This window comes from Muscardinus avellanarius (genome assembly GCF_963383645.1).
Source record: "Muscardinus avellanarius genome assembly, chromosome: 14".
NCBI lineage: Eukaryota > Metazoa > Chordata > Mammalia > Rodentia > Gliridae > Muscardinus > Muscardinus avellanarius.
Window position 1 is genome coordinate 41,282,929 of NC_137800.1, and position 13,381 is coordinate 41,296,309.

Below are 13,381 nucleotides of genomic sequence, written 5' to 3' on the forward strand. Positions count from 1 at the left end.
AATGTAAGCAAATAATTTTCCTTCCTCTAAGTTGTGTGGCTAGTTGTTTTTGGATTATAACAGTGAGAATTTTGACTGAAAGACAGGGCATGGGTCAAATAAATTAGCATTAAGTTCAGGGCATGATTCCATATTGTGTACTGAATTTTCTCTTTAATTTTGGTGAGGGAGTCACACCATGAGAGTACAAGATAGTGATAGTTGGCCACAGGTTAAGAATTGTGGAACCTAGATGAAGGACACACGCATTCATTACTCTATTCTCTAAATACATATACATGTAAGTGAGAATACCAATGTTAATCTCAATATCCTGAAAGAGAAAGAAGAGGAATGGGGAGGAAGCCAGAGGAAAGCTGGCCAAGTGCTGTGTGCATGTATGCCATTATCACTATGAACTACATTATGATGTGAGACTATAATCACCAATAAAAGTGTAAAAAATGTTTAAAGGAATGAAATTCTAATTACCCTGATTTGATCATTGCACAGCATATACCTATATTAAATATGACACTATACCCTATAAATATATACAATTGAGATAAAATTTTGAATAAAAATAAAATTCTACAAAAATAAGTATATGTACATGTGTGAACATTTCCACAATAAATATTTAAAACAAAAGTGTTAATAAAAAGATGAGCATATATCTTGTTTAATGAGGGAACCTATATTTATACATATCAACTGGGAAAAATATATATAGTTCTTGCTTTTAATTTCATATGATAAATTATTTAGTCACATTGCTCAGGAGAGATATATAATATATATATATATATATATATATATATATATATATATATATATATATATAAAAATTTTTTCATGGTCCTTAATATGTACTTCCATGAGAGAGATCATTGTTGTTCTATTTTCCTCCAATTCTGTCAAATTGTAAAGTGTCAAAGCATCAGTTAGCCTTCAAAACTATTAGGATCTACTATAATGAATATCCTCATTCATTAAAACAAGCAATAGTGAGAGTTGGCATGGTGGCACATGCTTGTAATCCCAGTACTAGGGAGCCTGAGACAGGAGGATCACAGGTTCACAACCAGCCTCAGCAACTTACTAAGGCCTTCCACAACTTAATAAGACCCTCCTATTTCAAAATTAAAAAATAAAATAAAAAAAGGCTGGGAGATATAGCTCAGAGATAGCAAACTCTAGGTTCAAACTCCAGTGCCACACACACACACACACACACACACACACACACACACACACTAAAACACAAAACTAAGCATAGTGTCATTGGAAAGAGTAACTTGGGTTGATAGAAAGATGTTATTCAGTGGTGTTTATATTTGATTATAGTCATAAGGAAAATGACATTTTTAAAGCCTTTGACCATATAGAATACAAAGGAAATCAAACTAGCTGGAATAGCCACAGTTGGGGATGAGAAAAGACTAAAAATCTAAACCAAGTGCCCTAAGAAATTAAAAGGACATTAATTACTCGGAGAATGAAAGAAATTTGTGGGGATGGTAACATTAATGCTGAGGCAATGATGTCCATATCCCTGGCATTGTAGGATGAAATTAGCTTGTTCCCAAAAGCAACCTTCAAATGGACTTATCTCAGAAGTAAAAATACACACATATTGAATATGAAAACACAAATACAAAAAGCATTTTGATAATACAAATATACTATCATAAAGAGATAAAGAGTGAGTACAAGAAACCTGGTAATAATATATATACATATATATTTGGTACTAGGGATTGAATCAAGGGATATTCTACCTCTGAGCTACACTCCTTAGCCTTTATGTATGCATGTATGTATGTATGTATGTATGAATTCAGTTTTGGCACTGGGGATTGAACTCAGGAGCATTCTACCACTGAACTACACCCCCAGACTTAATTTTTAAACAAGATCTCATTAAATTGCTGAGGCTGGCCTCCAACATGAGCTTCTCCTGTCTCAGCATCCCAGGTTTTGGGACCACAGGCATGCACTACCACCCCTGGCTTATTTATCTTTTTTAAAATTTTGAAACAGGGTTTCATTAAGTTGCTGAAGCTGGCCTTGAACCTATGATCCTCCTGTCTTATACTTCGAAGTACTGGCAATACAGGCATGCGTCCCCATGCCTGGTTTCAAGTAAAATATGAATGAGTCTGCATAATATGCATATACTATGCTGTATACTTGGGAAATATAAAAAGATGATACAGTCCTAAGTAAATAGTCTAGCACCTAAATTTACAGTGTTTGCAGTGAAGATATACTTTAAAACCTTGAAAACTGCAACAAAATTTTGGCCTGGTCAGAGTATCCACAATTTTCATGAGATCATTAAAGTGTTGAGATCATTAAAGTAATGAGATCAATAATTGCACTGGAACAACAGAGGAAAGCAACTCTGCTATGAGGGAGCTCAAACACTCTGACTCTACACTGCCCACAGTAGGCAATCCAAAATGGAAAGTGTTCAGACTCAGTCTCCTGGACCCAGGATCCATTTCTCCTCAATTTTTCTTTTATCTTGATTCTAAATTTATTGAATTCTTCTTTAAGCCAGTTTTTCTGTCACTATTTTAACTCACTTTCAACAATCTTTAGCTATGTTTTCCCATTGTAATCCCAGTTTTCATCATTGACCTGTAATCCCTATAGTCAGATTCTAGACTTTATCAGCTCAACCACTGTTAACTAAAATGTTCAACCCAGTTTAGATGAATGCTTTTCATGAAATAATGCCTTATTTCACCACTCCTGCAACACACTGCCAACACTGCTGGGAACAGAAATCTCAGAGTTTGTTTAGGGCAATGCATCAGAGGGAGAGACATGCAAAATTAGGATAAGCCTAATAGCTTAGCTTACTAAAGTCATGAATATTGATTTCAAGTACTTCGATGCCTTTAAGAATGTATGTCTTGTTGTCTACATTGCTCCCAGCTTTCTGATTTCCCCCCTAAATTTCCTCATGAATACATATGTCTCCAGGCTGAAAGTCAACATTCTTTGTTTCTACAAATTGTTACTATTGTCAGATTTTCATTGTGTTAGTTTTAATTGTAAAACCAAGAATTCTTCACTTAATGCTACTCTAATAGAGGATTTAATTCTTCTTCTTCTTCTCCTCCTCCTCCTCCTTCTCCTTCTTTATCTTTGCTTTGTCCTTGCAGACAGGTGGCAGGGGATTTGTTTCAGACTGAACATTATTCTCATCATTGAAGTGACATGAGTACCTTAATTGCTTGGGTAAAGCAAGCAGGTTCAATAAAAAGGAGCCTTGCTTCCAAAATACCCATGGAAGAATTCAAGATCACTGAAAGAAACCCTTGAGAACAACTTCTCCAAATTTTAAGCAAAATTCTAATCTGCTGCTTGGCTAGCCATATATATCTGTTCATATATATAGTAATTATCACGGAGTATGGATTGTTGTGATGGGAAAGAACAATTATGTGGCACTATTGAAGAGTAGGTGGTAATTAGGCTAGTAAATTTCTGAAAACAAAGGAATCTGTCAGAACATGTTTCCAAGACTTCATCCTGCAAGCTGGTAATAGCAAAACAAAACCTAAAAATTATTTGAGCTGGGCATAGTAGCACGTGCCTGTAATCCCAGTACTTGGAAGGCTGAGACAGGAGGATTGCAGGTTCATAGTCAGCCTCAGCAACTTAATGAGGTCCTCTGCAATTTAGAGAGAACTTGTTTCAAAATAAAAAATAAAACAGATTTGGGGAGGAGATCAGAGGCAGAATCCTCCTGGGTTCAATTCCCAACACCACAAAAACAAGCAAAAACGAAAGCAAACAAAAAAGATTATTTGAGCCAGAGGATTTTATTATTTATTAATATGATGCTAGGGTTAGAACTCAAGGACATTTTACCTCCAAGCTATACCCCAACACTATTTTATTTATTTTTTTATTTTGGAAGAGGGTCTCACTAATTTTCTGTTGGCTTTGCTAAATTGCTAAGTTTGCCCTTGAACCTGTGATCTTTCTCTCTCAGCCTTCCAAGTACTGGAATTTTAGGTATGTATCATTTCACCTGGCTTCATTACATTATTTTAGAGAATGACCCCAGAGACCACAGTCCTTGAGAGAATGTAATATTTTCATTTATAAAGTGGAATGATGTCAGAATAGTACAGAGTCCTCAAAGTTGTCTCTCATACACCATCTTATAAATTCTTCTTTCCCCCACAGCCTCATCAACTTCATCAGTTTCTGTCACCTATTTACTACCTTCCTCTAATTCCCATTTATAGTTGAGTTTAGTGTTTTTCAAAGTATGAGCAACAATACCTTAAAAACAGTCTTAGTGGCTCCCATTCAAATAAACAGAGCAGAATAGAAAATAGTAAAGTGCCTAATCCTCTTGGAGATCTAACAACTTGCAGACTCATTTTGCATGCGTGTGTCTATTCATTCACTAATTATTGAGCTTCTCTCCTCATAACTAATCTGTTGAATGTCTACTTACCATAGATAAAGTGATGATTCCCACACTCCTTTCTAGAAGGAACCCTCATTATCACTCATTTTTAATGCTCTCTGTTATTTGAGGCCTCCCATGACACAAAGGGGAATAGATCTCCTCTTCAATTGTCTCTCCTTGATTAAGTTCTAGATTGAGCTGCCTAGCAACAGGCAGCTCAGTCAGTCAACAAAACAGGGGACTGGCTAAGATTCCTCTCTATACTGACTCCATCATCTCAACAAAACTTTATTTCTATATTCCTCAATAATAATGAATCTGTCTTCCTCGCCCTTGTTCACTGTTTAATATGAATCAGACTTATTTCCTTCTATTCTGCATGCTCTTCATGTGTACTTTGGTCCTTTGACCTTCTAAATTTCTTTCTCATATTGCTATCCTGGTCTCAGTTTAGTTTCTCAATATTGGACCATATTATAAAATAATTGAAAGACTTAATGTTCCAGAAAAAAATCCAACACTATTTAAAACATTCTCGACTTCCGGAAAGATGGCAACCGAGAAAAGCAGTGCTTAAGAGCCCCACTAACAACCAATCTCCATTACCACAAAATCAGCGGCTTTCATAGCCAGAAAACACCATCACCAGAGAAACAAAAAAATCACCAGGCTTCAGAGAGGAGGGGGACTCAGAACAGAGCTCAGAGCCACAGAGGAGATATGCCAGCCTCACGCCCAAGGACGCGGCAACAGCACCATACTGCCGGCGGCAGCGGCGACTTCACCAAATGGCTACGCCTACAGACCAACACACTCAACAGCCCACCAGGCTCCAGAGAGGAGCGGCGGACAGCGAGCTGAGGAACTCAGAGCGGAGCTCAAAACCAGAGAAGAAATACGCCAGCCTCACGGCTAAGGGCGTGGCAGCAGTGCCATATTGCCACCGGCGGTAGCAGCAGCGAATTCACCGAGTCCACTACACCTCCATCTGCGTACTCAACAACAGTGAGTCAAATTACGGGCCCCAGAGGAGAAATCCCAGTACTGACTGACTCCCAGGGACTTGACCCGGTGGGGGAGTGGCGGTGGCAGAGATATCACACCATAGGAGAATGCCCAACCTGGCACTCCCCATAGTCTAAAGCAGCCTCTATCAACTCCCTGGGTCCGAGACTCTGTGATACAACCCAGTAAAGGAGTAGTGGGGTCTGAGATACCACAGACTCGAGATCCAGAGCACCTTAAGCGAAGTCATAGTGACCCAAGGGAAGAACCCAGAGAAGGCACAAACTTCCGAAATCATGGGAAAGAGGAATAAGAATGGAGCAATGAATGCCCACAACCTCACAACATCAGAACCCAATAAAACAGAAATTCGGAGATTTCTAGAAGATCAAATCAGAAAAATAACTGAAGAAATAATAGAGGTGTTTCGAAAAGAATTCAGAGTGAGCCAAAAAGAGATAAAGGATGCAATTAATGAAGTAAAGGCCTCAATTCAAAGTACAAACAACCGATTAGACCACATGGAGAATAGAATCTCGCTCTTAGAAGATGATCACTCCAAAAATGAACGCATAGTTTCTAATCTAGAAAAAAATATCCGACAGCAGGAATCTTACATTGAAGAAATATGGGTCCATTTTAAGAGAGCTAACCTAAGAATAATTGGAAGAGAGGAGGGAAAAGAAAGTGAAACCAAAGGGATCAACAATCTCTTCAAGGAAGTAATAGCAGAAAATTTTCCAAACATAGAGCAAGAGGTTGATACACAGGTCCAGGAAACTTATAGAACTCCCTTTAGACAGGATCAGAGAAGAGGACCCACGCCACATAATTGTCAAAATGACCAATGTGGAAGCCAAGCAGAGAATCTTAAAGGCAACAAAAGCAAAGGGCCAAGTGACATTCAGAGGCAAACCAATTAGAATCACTCCAGACTTCCCAAACCAAGTCATGAGAGCCAGAAGGGCTTGGAGTAACATATTCCAAACTTTGAAAGAAAACAACTTCCAGCCAAAAATTTCCTACCCAGCAAAACTTTCTATCAAGTTAGATGGAGAAATAAGAAGCTTCCACGACAAACAGAAACTGAAGGAATTTATGTCTTCAAAACCAGCGCTAGAGAAAATACTCAAAGAGATTAACTACAAAGAAGAAATAGGTAACACACACCAGAACCAGAGAAAAAAGATTTTCCATCTAACAGACAACTAAGATTGATTATCTGTGGCAATTCATTATTTATGTTAGTCTTTTACCTATCTCTAAATTATATTGTTTGCTTTTATTGTTGCTAATTTTTAGGATTTCTAATTGGAATATATATATATATATATATATATATATATATATTTTGGTGGTACTGGGGTTCCTGGAAGCCCTTCTACTTCCGGGCTACACTCCCAGACCTATTTTTACATTTTTTTTTATTTGGAAACAGGGTCTCCTAAGCCAGCGCGCGCGGCTGGCTTCGAACCTGCGCGATCCTCCTGTCTCAGCCTCCCAAGCGCGGGGATTACAAGTGTGCGCCACCACGCCCGGCTAATTGGAATATTAATATACCTTCAGATATAGCATTTGGAAATATTTTTTTCCCATTCTATTAATAACTTTTAACTCTGTTTACATTGTCTTTGGATATACAATATTTTTTTTATTTTTAGGGAGTTTGTATACTCTGTTGCCTGTGCCATTGAAATCATATCCAAGAAATCACTGCCAATTTCAGTGTTGTGAGGTTTTATGACCCAGATTTTCTTCTAAAAGTTTATAGTCTTAAGATTTATATTTAGATTTTTTATCTATTTTGAGTTAATATTTGTATATGGGATTAGGTAAGGGTCCAATTTTATTCTTTTTCATGTAATTATTATTTTCAACAATATTTAGTTAAAAGATTATTATTTCCTCCACCAAATGTCTGTGGAAACCTTGTCAAAAATAACTTGACCATATATGGAAGAATTTATCTTTAGGCTTTTATTTAACTCCAATGGTTTATATATCTGCCTTTAGAACAGTACTACACTGTTTCAATTATTGTAGCTTTATATGGTTTGAAATCAGAAAATATATATCTTCTAGCTTTGTTCTTTTTCAAGATCGTTTTGGGTATCTAGAGTCCATATTCCATAATAGGATAGATTTTTTTTCTGAAAAATAAATATATAAATATATGATAGTTTCACCTAAAAAAAGAAAAAAAAATATTCTCTGGTAATAAAGAAAGCAAAAAGAAATATTGAAATGTTACCTTTAAGTTATCATAAGCTTGGTATCAGACAAATGAAACTGTTATGTGAGATTATCATTTTTAATTTTGGATAAATTGCTATAATACTAGATGTCAACCACTAAGCCAAGCATGGGAAGGAGGGATGGGGAGAGAATGGGGTGGGGAACGGGTGGGGGCTGATTGGGAGATGTGTGCATGTATGTCTACAAAAGTTTGTATCCCACTATGATGTATGAATACAGTGCACCAATAAAAAATTAAAAAATAAACATTCTCTAAGCAATCTATACAACATTAATTATATGTGTCTTTCTTCCTAAGGCTGATGAATGACTCAGAGATATTGCATATCTACACATAATATACTTTATTTATTATGGAAAACGGCTATCTGTAGGAAAATGCAAAGACAGCATTTAGAAGAAGAGAAAAACAGATAAAAATAGCCTGGGAATATATTTCATAGGTAAATTGAAAAGTTGGTAGTTTAAAAACTTCTCATCTTGCCAGAAGTGGTGGCTTATGCCTGAAATCCCAGTACCTAGGAGGTTGAGACAGGAAAATCACAGGTTTGAGGCCAGTGTGCAGTAACTTAGTGAGACTCTATTTCAAAATAAAAGATAAGACTGGGAGTGTAGTCCAGGATTAAAACCTCCTTCCCCAGGTTTCGATCCTCTCTACTCCCCCCCCCCCACACACACACACTGCCCATCTAGAAAGATGGCATTTAGCTGATTGGCTAGGGTAAGCCACAAAAACAAATCCACTCACATATTGCCCTTCAAAGTTCACCTGTATGATGAGGAGGAGGTTGGTAATACCTGTAAGTTTTATCTTTCAGTGTCATCTCTCCATTGTCCCACACACCTTAGTAAGTTTAGTTCTGCACCATTTTCTCCACTAGAATTTCCTGCTTTTTTTTTTTCTTGTGTGTCCAAATGTGTGGGGAATGAACTCAGGGGTGTTCTGCTTCTGAGCTTCACCCCCAACCCTATTTTCTGTCTTATTTTTCATTTAGAAATAGGGTGTCAGTAGGTTGCAGATGACCTTGTTGCTGAGATTTCTATGAACCTGGCATTCTCTTTTTTCACTCTTCCTCCTGTTTCACCCGTTCACTCAGGATTACAGGCATGCACCACCATGCCTGGCTCATCCCTAGTTCTTAAGGAAACAAACTTGATTTGATGGTTTTAACTTCTGTATGATTTGCTAGCACTGTCATAAGAGTTATACAAAACAAGTGGCATTAAAAACAGACATTTACTGAATGATAGTTTGGAGGCTCAAAGTCCAACATCATGGTGTCTTCAGGCCCATATTTCCATATTTCAGTCTTCTTTCCTATTAATTAGTAGTTCTTTGGTCTGTGGCAACAAATTATAATTGTCATTTGCTGTTCTTCCTATGTCCAAATTGTCTTCCTTTTACAGGAACACCTACTCACATCAAAAAGTATAGATGAATCAAAAACTGTCACAGGAGACCAAGATTCTATGATGATATGCTCCCAATATAAGAGCACCTAAATATTAGAAACTAATATTGAAAAATCTGAAGGGGAAAATAGAGAGGAATATAATAATTTTAGGAGACTTCAATAGCCCACTTTCAATAGTGGCTATAATATTCAGGTAGAAAGTTAATAAGCAGATTTGAACCATGCCACAATGAAGTAGAGTACACGTTCTTTCCAAGCATGTGCAGATCATTTTGTAGGACTTTTTAGAGATAATATCACAGAACGAGTCACAGCAATTTTTAAAAGATTGAAATTAAGTATTTCTTCTGACCAAAATAAAAATATTCCTGGAGATCGAAAACTGGGAAAATTCACAAAGATGTGGAAATCATGCAATACACTCTTGACAAACTAATAGGTAGCATGAGATGAAAGGGAAATTTTAAGATATGTTGAGCCAGGCAGAAATAAAAATAGAACATTCTAAAATGTACAGGATATGCCAGGCATGGTGGTGCATGCTTGTAATCCCAGCATTCGGGAGGCTGAGACCGGAGGATTGCGGTTCGGGTACAGCTTCAACTACTTAGTGAGGCCCTCTGCAACTTAGTGAGACCCTATTTCAGAATAAAGAATAAAAAATAGGCCAGGGAGTGTAGCTCAGAGGTCAAATGCCTCTGGATTCCATCCCCAGACCCGCAAAAATATAAAATAAAATAAAATAAAATAAAATAAAATAAAATAAAATAAAATGTACAGGATACCGTAGAACAGTACTAATAGGGCAGTGCAGCCAGGCGTGGTGGCACAAGCTTGTAATCCCAGCATTTGGGAGGCTGAGACAGGAGGATCTTGGATCCAGGACAGCCTCAGCTACTTAATGAAGCCCTTTGTAACTCAGTGAGATCAGCTACTTAGTGAGGCGCTTTGCAACTCAGTGAGACCCTGTTTCAAAATAAAGAATTAAAAAAATAGAGCTGGGCTGGGCGTGGTGGTGCACGCTTGTAATCCCCGCGCTTGGGAGGCAGAGACAGGAGGATCGCGCAGGTTCGAAGCCAACCGCACTGGCTTAAAAGACCCTGTTTCCAAAAATAAAAAATAGGTCTGGGAATGTAGACCGGAGGTAGAAGGGCTTCCAGGAACCCCAGTACCACCAAAAAAAAAAAAAAATAGAGCTGGAAGTATAGCTTGGAGGTAGAATGCCCCTGGGTTCCATCCCCAGTACCAAAGAAAATAGATAAATAAATAAATAAATAAATAAATAAATAAATAAATAAATAAATGGGCAGTGAAGACCAAAAGCCTTAAAGAACCAGAAAAATAGGAGACACTAAGCTACCTATCAGCAGTAGAAAGCAAGTTAAGAGAGCAAGAATAAGAAATGTCTGCAGAGCATATTTCTACTCTCTTAGTTTTATTATATTATTTCTTATATCTTTTATATAATATTGAGTTTCTTTTATAATAGTTCAAAGGAGAAAGAAATTCATTACCATGAACCAGGCCTGCCTAAAACCAGTTGTCCCTGCCTAGAAGTCCTATAAACTGCTTATTGATGTTTATTTTTTGTGTTTGGTTGTGTTTATCTATTAGCCAAGTAGCAAGCTAATACAGAATTACTTCCCAGAGGCATTGTCTATGTGAAATTGCTCCTTGAAAGATATCTAAAATTCAAAACAAGAATGCCAATAAACAAAAGGCTTATTTAGGGAGCTGCTTTCATTTTGTGACAACACAATGTACCTAGAAACTGTAACTCCTATTTTTTGTAGCCCAAATTTAACTTTTTGCCCAAGCTTTTATTAAATGTTGAATTTTAAAGTCGAGAATGGTGATATACAGTTGTAATCTTAGTACTTGGGAGGCTGAGAAAGAAAGATCACTAGTTAAAAGCCAGCCTCAGTAATCTGAGAGAGACTCTGTTTCAAAATAAATATTTAAAAAGGGCTATAGCTTGGAAGTAGAATGCCCCTGTGTTCAATCCCCAGTAACAATATATAAATAAAGATTGCATTTTAGCTATTAGTGCTTCCAAAACTACAATCTGCCAGAACATTGGGTAACTTTGGGTTTTTGTGCACTTCTTTTTTTTTTTTTCGTGGTACTAGAGATTGAACCCAGGGACATTCTACCTCTGAGCTACACCACCAGCCTTTTTCATTTTGTTTTGTTTTTGTTTTTGAAACAGGATCTTTCTAGGTTGCTGAGACTAATTATGATACTTAAATTTCCCAGTTTCTTTAAAATACTGGGAACATTAAAAGAAAAAAAGAAGTATACTGTGGTCTTGTGGCACAAACTGAAGTGTGAGTGTAAGACATTGACTTTCCAGTAACAACTCTAGAGTCAAAATCAGAGAGGAGGAGAGAGTTCAGCCCCACTCTGACGTAGCTTGTCAGAACCTTCTACTGTGTAGCTCTCAATGGATTTCTGTACACTTACCCCTCCCATCTTTCTTACATTCATTTTAAAGAGTTAATGACTAATATTTCCAAAATGTCCCCATACAATTACTGGAAAAGCTGCTTCTACCTTGTCCTCGTGGTCCTCCTCCTGCTCCTTTTTACCCAGTCCTATGCTTTCCAGTTTGTGATCCTATAACCTCAATTACAGATTAATATGAATGGGTAGGCTTTCTATAAGGCACTGAATTTAAAACTTTGTTTCTTCTGGTTTAAAAGTCTGAGTATTTTTGAACTCCACAACACATAAAATCATTTTTATGTAGTAGGCTGAGACAGGAGGAACTCAGTTTCCCAGCCAACCTCAGCAACTTTGGGAGGTCCTCTGCTACTTAATGAGACCCTGTTTTCAAACAAAAACATAAATTAGGGCCAAAGGTATAGGTCAGAGATAGAATGCCCCTGGGTTCAATCCCTAGTACAAATAAATTAAAACATACATACATTATTTTTCCCTAGGTACATGTCAGCCTTACTTACTTGGTCAGTGATGGCCATATCCCTCAGTTGAGTCAAAGGGAATGATATCTAGAAAATTCATTAATAGTTTATAATGCCTGAATGTCTCAACATATAAAAAGTAGCATATATGATTTTCTTCAAAGAAAGTGGATAGGTGTCATTGTACTATTGATCAGTGTATTCTCAGCATATTTTTGTTTATTTCTTTCGTAAAATATTCTATAGCTAAAATTCTTTATGTGATTTTGTGGGCAGTTTCCACTTTTGTTGTTCATTTGTTTGTTTGTTTGTTTGTTATGGTACTTAACCCAAGGGTATTCTACCTTTGAGCCATACCCCCAGCCTTATTTAATTTTTTATTTGTAACAGGGTCTCACTAAGTTTTTGAGGGCATTGCTAAATTGCTGAGGCTGGCTTCGAATCTTTGCTCCTTCTGTCTCAGCCTCTGTATTGGGATAACGGGTGTGTATCACCACACTTGGGCAGTTTTCATTTGTTATAAAGCACATCCAATAATAGTAGCACTAACTCTGGAGCCAGGAGATTCAGATTTGATATCTAGATTGCAAAATAGAATTCTCTAGTTAAACCCCCACTCACCCCAGAAATTCAACCAGCAAGCATCCACAGACACGAATACCCTGGTGAGTATCCCAGAACTTGAGAGTGAGGCCAAGCTATCCATTGGTCTACAGAACCAAGAACAGAAGCTTGCAAAAGAAAGAGGAGTGTTTTTTCTCTGATCACATTGCCCCTTCGCCCGAGCTGTCACAGTTCTGCATATAGAATATTCACTGAGACCTGTGGTTTTAAAAAGGAAGCAAGAGAGTTGGAGGTGAACATATGGCTCCCACACAACTGAAGGCCCCTTTGCAGAGGGCAGTTTTTTGTCTCAACTAATGGGATACATTTGGCAGTATCAGCAGAGCTGATCCCCTGGAAACAGTTATAGAAAAGGAACAGGAGTGAGGCTCACAGAGACCAGTGCATGGACCTTGATACTTGCTCTGCATTCCAGCCATGGGAGGCTGGCTCATGGTGTCAGCCTGTGTCAGCCTAGGAGAAATAGCCAATGTCCCTGAAGTGCACCTCTCTGTTCCCAAGAATTTAATCAAGTTAAGAGACCAATGAGAGTGAGTCTGGGCCAGAATGTTCAGATAAATATTATCTCGAAGGACACTGGTTTTCTCTCCTGTATACTGGAAATCAGGGCAGGTTAGTGTTCTTGTGGAAAGCTGCTTTTTGGCATGCATGCCATGTTCTTTCGGATGCTGGTCACACAATGGGACAAAGCAGGCTAAGTTAGTAATGCCACTGCTTCTATATTCTAGCTTTTAAAG